Raw genomic sequence first — 7,969 nt, forward strand, 5'->3', positions numbered from 1 at the left:
TGCCATTTGCAATGATATGGATGGAGCTTGAGAGCATTATGCTAACAAAATAAGTCAATCAGAGAAAGACAAATACCATATGATTTCACTCATATATGGAATTTAAGAAACAAAACAGATGAACATGGCGGGGGGGGGGGGGGAAAGAGAGGCAAACCAGGAAACAGACTCTCAACTATAGAGAATAAACTGAAGGTTGCTAGAGGGGAAGTGGGTGGGGGATGGGTTAAATGGGTGATGGGTATTGAGGAGGGCACTTGTGATTAACACTGGGTGTTGTATGTAAGTCATGAATCACTAAATTCTACACTTGAAACTAATATTACATTGTATGTCAACTAACTGGAATTTAAATAAAAACTTGAAAAAATAGAAAAAATATCATCTGAGGATATTTGTTGTAAGAAAAAGTAAATTTTAAAATAGTATTATTTAAATACCTAGGAAAAATAGAAACTTTTTTTAGAAGAAAAAAAGCCTTTTTGAGGAGGTTAGACTGATTTGAAAGAGTAGAAATTTCAGAGATTCTACAACCAAGGAATTTATTTAAGTATGAAAATAAGGAGACAATATGAAAATTATTAGGGGCACTTAATCTTTGCTCTTCTACATTAAGAAAATAAAGGCTTCAGTCAGATCCCATTAAGTGTATATGGATATTTCATATTTTGAAAAAAAGTTTTGTTTCTTTAATATTTTATAAGCTAATTATATAAATATCTTTAGTAAAATTTGGCACAACCGGCACATGAGCATTTTAGCTTACATGCTAGTCTTACTTTTCTCTAGAAGCAATGGAATGAAATAAGGTTTCAAAGAGAGAGCAATCCATCATAACTAAATAAATAGAAAATAGATATTATTACTTTCTTCCATGTGGTATGAAATCTGGTCCAGGTGAAGGGTAAGAGAAGGTGATCATGACTATGACCTATAGTCAGTAAGATGATGTAGTGTTTTAAATCTACTAGATAACCATGTACATCACCCCTCTATCAGTTATGGCAGAAGTTTTTAATGGAAAAGAGAAACAGAGTAAGCATTGAAAGACAAGCCGATTAATCCTAGTAAGTCTAAAGGCTCATTACAGAATGTATCTAAATGATAAGGCCTACCTTCCTTGTATTTATCAAATTATAATGTAACAATTATGATTAACCAAAAAAAAAAAGAAAGAAAAGAAAAAGAAAGAAAGAAAAGAAAAAAGAAAAAGCATTCAATCAAGTAAACTCAGTGTGTCTTTTTTGAAGATTTTATGTCACGATTGTACATAAATAATTATTTATTTTGAGATTCCTATTTTCTAAATTGTAAAAGGATACTGAGAATGAAGAATCTGTGCACAAAGCATAATAGAATTTAAGGGAAAGACCACTATTTCTTCTTGCTGCCTACACACCTTAAGTGATCAGTCTGCTCAGATATCAAGCAGTACATATTTAGCAACCATCTAAGAAACCACAAAAACTATAGATATTTTAGCATTTTAGACTTGAACAGGACTTAAAATTTTAGTTTGAGTAATTTATTTGGGGAATAAAGAAACAAAAGACTGAAAGAATCAAGTGCAATATGAAATATCCTATAACATTTTAAGATAACATGCATTCTTTGGTTTTGCAGCTAGTGCTATTTTCCATACTTCAATTGGTTTGGTTTCCCTTTAAAATAAATAAATTTAAAAAATCTACTTTGCAAAGGAGTAAAAAACAAAATTGTGATCTCTCATGCTGCCATGGAAATGTCTAATTGCTACTTTTTTAACGCAAATTAATTTTCTCATATGCTCAATTTAAGTATCATCCAATTTTCCTCTCTGTGGCCTTTTGCTTAAGGAGTAATTACATTGCTGACATTTTTAATTAAAACAGTGCTATCTATTTTAAAAGGCATTAAGCCTGCCATTGATTTCAGATTCTGAATAAAATTTTGGTTGATGAATCAGGATATGTGTCTTAATACTCTATGAAGCCTATATGTAACAGTCAACAATTAACTTGCATAGTATTCAGATAAAAAGCCATTTTTAAAAATTTAATAACATCATTTAAAATTAGGGTCCTAATACAATGAAACAGATTTTCTTAATGTGTACATATTTGTGGTCCATTCTGATGAAGCTATCATCTAACAGTTTTAATTTACAGTCAGATAGAAATTTAGCATTCTGGCATTTTTGGGAGCCTGAAAAATAATCTATGACTTACTATGTATTTACTAAATATATTTCCAAGTTCTGGAGAATGTTTCAAACTCTTAATGAGGAGGAGCTGTGAGCCACTTCCAAGTACAATGAGAGCATTAGTAGTGTTATGAAGGATGCTGCTGGGCAGAATGGTGGGGAAGAAATGTGCAATTCAACCAAATGGACCTGTGAATTCTGAAAGTGAAGATAATAATTTCACTGGACAAAACGAATATTAGTAATCTGTAAATGAGGACAAAGCAGAGATTTAGCAAGGCCTATAGCAAAAAAATCTCACTTAGAAAATCCCTAAACCAAGGCTCTGATATCTAAATAAAGGTGGCTCTTAATGTAATGTATATGAACCTGTATTATAAAGTGAAAAAGAAAAAAGAGAGACAGAATAGGTCTTAAAAGTTCTAATCACAGGAAAAATATTTATAACTATGTATGGTGATCGATATTAACTAGTCTTATTGTGGTGATCATTTTGGAGTATGTACAGATTTGGAATTATTATGTTGTACACCTGAAAAATATATATTACATGTCAATTGTATCTCAATAAAAAAAAAAAAAAAAGTGAAGAAGTGTCCATGATTAATCCTTGTAAGTTATGTGTAACTTGACTTAGGCTTCAAAGATGATTCTACTCTTAATATCTACCATAGTAGACAGATAAAGTCAACCAGTATATTTTCGTGAATAAAGGGGAAGATATAGTTCTTATTTCTATTTACCAAATAGTAAAAAGGGGCTTTAAAACTAAGGATATCCATGCATTATAATGTCTGTGGTTACCTACTTACACCCCTCCTAATGTATTATTTGTTCTGTAGTCTTCACATACTGAAGTTATATAGGCTTAAAGACTTATTTTTATATATGCATTATATATATATACAAGTATATTACCTGCATTTAGTGTTTAAATTAGTTTAAATATTCCTTACTTACAAATTATCTAGTGTTATGCAATTTCAGATATATTATTGAAATGAGTCCTCTTTTTAGATCTTAGATAAGCATCAAATTTATGATACTAATTATTTCATTATCTTAGTCTTCATTTAACATAGACTTAACTTTCCTCCAATAATTTCCTTTGATTTAAATTTTCTCCACTATTAAGAAATTTGATGTATTCCATGTATGGCTGAGGGCTGATTTTTCCCACTATGAAAGATTATAGGTGGTAATGTATGTTTTCAAAGATTTATTTTTTTCTTTCATTTGAAACTCTTTTTAGCTAATTCTCATATTTTTGAAGCTCCAGGCATTAAACAGTGGGTGGAATTTAATGATGAAAGCAGCAGATGTTATTAATGCAAATACATCAGCTGCATCAAATTCCTATTTAGAAGATGTGATAACTGGGCAGGGGTAAAATCAGGTCCTTTATTATTTTGTCATGACTACTTTTCATATTGACAGAACACAAACAATTTTCTGCCCATTAAGGAATTTTTTAGAAGTGATAATGATGAGGTGAAGTAAGAAAGAAAAAAGTAAAGAAAAATACTAAATATATGACTCACAAATCAACATTTGTATAAAAACTGCATATGTCAATTTTTGGCCTTACTAAGGAATAACAGACTTTGGTAAGAAATACAATTGATGGAATTAAAAGGAAATCAACTCTGATATTCATCCAATATAGCTAAGGAAATAATAATTCATTTCTAAGCGGTCTATACATTTAATGCAATCCCTATCAAAATACCAACAGAATTTTTCACAGAACTAGAACAAACAATCCTGAAATTTGTATGGAACCACAAAAGACTCCAAATAGTCAAACCAACCTTGAATAAGAAAAGCAAAGCAAAGCTGGAAGCATCACAATTTCAGACCTCAGGTTATATTACTAAGTTGTAATGATCAAGACAGTATGGTACTGGCACAAAAATAGACACATAGATCAATGGAACAGAGTAGAAAACCCAGAAATGAACCCATAACTATATGGCCAATTAATCTTCGACAAAGCAGGAAAGAATATCCGATGGGAATAAAACAGTCTTTTCCACAAATGCTGTTGGGAAAACAGCATTTGTGGGAAAACTGGACACAACATGCAAAAAAATGAAGCTGGACCTCATTCTTACACCATACACATAAATAAATTCAAAACGGATTAAAGACCTAAATGTGAGACAGGAAACCATTAAAATCCTAGAGGAGAACACAGTCAGTAACCTCTCTGATATTGGCCATAGCAACTTCCTTTTTAGATACGTCTCCTAAGACAAGGGAGAAACAAAAGCAAAAATAAACTCTTGGGACAACATCAAAGTAAAAAACTTCTGCACAAAGAAGGAAAGAATCCACAGAACTAAAAGGCAGCCTTTGGAATGGGAGAAGATATTTGCAAATCATATATCTAATAAAGGGTTAGCATCCAAAATATATAAATAACTTACTTACCCAACTCAACATCCAAAAAACAAATAATCTAGCTAAAATATGAACAGAAGACACAAATAGACATTTTTCCAGAGAAGACGTACAGATGTACAGATGGCCAACAAACACATGAAAAGATGCTCAACATCACGGATCACCAGGGAAATACAAATCAAAACTATAATGAGATATCCCCTCACACCTGTTAGAATGACTAAAGTAAAACAAAACAAAACAAAAAACAAAAAATATAAGAAACAACAAGTGCTGGCCAGGCTGTGGAAGAAGAGGAACCCTCTTGCACAATTGGTGGGAATGCAAACTGGTACAGACACTCTGGAGAATAGTGTGGATGTTCCTCAGAAATTTAAAAACAGAAATACTCTACAATCCAGCAACTGCACTTCTAGGTATTTACCCAAAAATGCAAAAATACTAATCCAAATGGATACATGTACCCTGATGTTTATAGCAGCATTATCTACTCTCTACAATAGCCAAATTATGGACCCAAGTGTACATCGATTGGTGAATGAATAAAGAAGATGTGTATATCAATCTATCAATCTATCTATATCTATCAATCTCTATCTCTATCTCTATATCTCTATATCTATCTATACATATAATGGAATATTACTCAACCATAAAAAGAATTAAATCTTGCCATTTGCAACAACATGGATGGAGCTAGAGAGTATCATGCTAAGTGAAATAAGTCAGCCAGAGAAAGACCAATACCATATGATTTCACTCATATATGGAATTTAAGAAACGAGCAAAAGTTAAAAAAGAGAGGTAAACCAAAAAACAAACTTTTAACAATAGAGAAAAAAAACTGATGATTAGCCAAGGGGATATGGGTGGGGCATGGGTTCAAAGGTTATGAGGATTAAAGAGTGCACTTGCAATGAGCACCAGATATTGTACAGAAGTGTTGAATTACTGTATTGTGCACCTAAACTAATATTACTCTGTATGTTAACTAACTGGAACTTAAATAAAAACTTAAAAGGCAATTAATTTCTATTTTTGAATTAATTTTTTTTTCTGAAATACTTTGAAACTACGAAAATATTTTTATTTTTAGTCACTATTACCTCATTGTGTAGGTTTGAATTTGAATGGTTCATTCACATAGACTGCATTTTGAATTTGAGCCACATAATATAGAACAATAGATCTATGTGCATATGCAACATGTTCTCTGTATTATGTCAAAATTTTTCTTAGGCATAAAAAGTTGAGACGTGGGAAATTCAAATTTAACTTTACCTATATAAACATCCAAAAATATTTAATTGCTACATACTAAAGATCATGGAATTTAAATAAAGAACAGTGTAATATTTTATTTTCTTTGTATTTAATAACGTACTGAACTTCCACATTCTGATGGAATAGATGTAAATTGGTAAAAATCTTTCCCTAAAAACATAACAAAAGGAGTCCAAATTAAAAAAAAAAAGGCAATATGAACTTGGATATAAAAGTTGATCTGTTGCAAATACATATTATTGAAATAATTTGACAAATGGCAGAAGAAAATGGTACAAGAAGGTTTATTATAGCCTTCCTTACATTTGGAAGCATGCAGTAAACGATGGACAAATACAAAAGGTAATTTCAGATAGGGTTAAGTTTTATAAAGGAAGTAAAATAGAGTAGTTGAGCATGAAGAGAAGAGGTTAATTTAAGTAAGGTGTTCAGGGGAAGCTTCTCTGTGGAAGTGACATTTTTTAAAGTATTTATTTTGTTGGAGAGACCAACAGAGAACAAGTGGGAGAGGGGCAGAGAGAGAGAGGCAGAGAGAGAATTCCAAGCAGTCTCTGTACTGCCGGCATAGAGCCAGAGATGGGTCTCGAACTCACGAACCATTAGATTATGACCTGAGCCAAAATCAAGAGTCGGACGCTTAACTGACTGAGCCACCAAGGCACCCCAGAAGTGATATTTGATTGGATTCTTAAACTATGAGGAATTAGCTTACCCGTTCAACAGTTCTAGGCAGAGTATGAGCAAATAAAAAATGGAGATGAAAATAAGTTTGGGATTTTCAAACATAAGAACTATGGTCTGTGTGTGTTAAACAGGGGTAAAAAAGTAGGAGAGAGTTTGGGTGAGACATCATAATCATGGGTTATAGGCATCATAATAGGAAAATCTGAAGATGAGAACCTATTTTAATGGATATGCAATTCCTGATGGAACTTCTGGAAATTTAAAGTCAGAATAGCAGTCTGGAATCATATAATATGATGCTTTAAGCCCTAGAAGTGACTATGGATTTATTTAAATGTGCACAGAAGCCATTAGAAAGGTTAAAGAAGCACCAGGAGTGTATTTATATTTTAAGGGACCATGACTTCTGTTGTGACAGTGCACTCTGACGTGGGGCACATTATGATTAGAAGCAGTGAAGACACCTCAGAAGCTGCTATAGTAATATAACTTCTATTAGTATATATCTATGACTTTCAGAATACATTTAATTCATGTATATGACTTACATAATGCATTTAATTCATAAATTCATATCCATATTGTGAAGACCATGACAACCTTAACAGTTCCACTGTAATAATTAGAAAAGCTCAGTTCATTGCAAAAATAATTTGATAGATACTAAGAGCAGTGGAAGCAATAATGAGTTGAATTGGAGTTTCAGAAACGGGAGGACTCTTCTTAGATGAGCTGACTATCCTCTCACTGACTGTTTTCTTCTTGGTGACATTTGCTAATTATAAGCAAGGACCAATGAGGGACTTGGCTCATAATCAGACTTGGCCAATGCTGAGGACCTGGACTGAAAGTAAGAAAAACTGTAGTTCTCTTGGAACTTAATGGGGCAGATGGCAGAAACAGACAACTTGAGAATACCCCAATACAGCCAGTTTTCCCCAAGGATAAATTCTGAATCTCGAACTGCTGGAAGGTGGCTTTGTTTATAAGTAAACCAAGTAATGACTCCTATGATTATGTAGTACTGAGCCCAAGTCCCACCACAGAAACGAAGCCTGTCTCAAAACACAGTTGATTTTCTCTTCAGCATATCTGAAAGACTTAGAAACAGGAGAAATCAGGGGACTAGAGAGCTAAACATAAAATTTCTGCAGGTCAGAATCTCCTGGGTTTTCAGGACTGAAGAAAGATCTCAAAGGCTCTCAATCCAAGATTGAAATGTCCTAAGAACATGTCCCAAGAACAGAGATGGACGAGAGGTCAATTAAATATTATGAAAACTGCATATTTAAACTATCTAAATGGTTACAGAAACAAACCATTTCAATCTCTGTCGAATTTGAGATCAGCTCTTTACCATATCTTCCTATAAGGGTAAGGGAAAGCACTCATTTGCAGAAAAGACTTTATGAA

This window comes from Panthera tigris, chromosome C2, assembly GCF_018350195.1.
Source record: "Panthera tigris isolate Pti1 chromosome C2, P.tigris_Pti1_mat1.1, whole genome shotgun sequence".
NCBI classification, from domain to species: domain Eukaryota; kingdom Metazoa; phylum Chordata; class Mammalia; order Carnivora; family Felidae; genus Panthera; species Panthera tigris.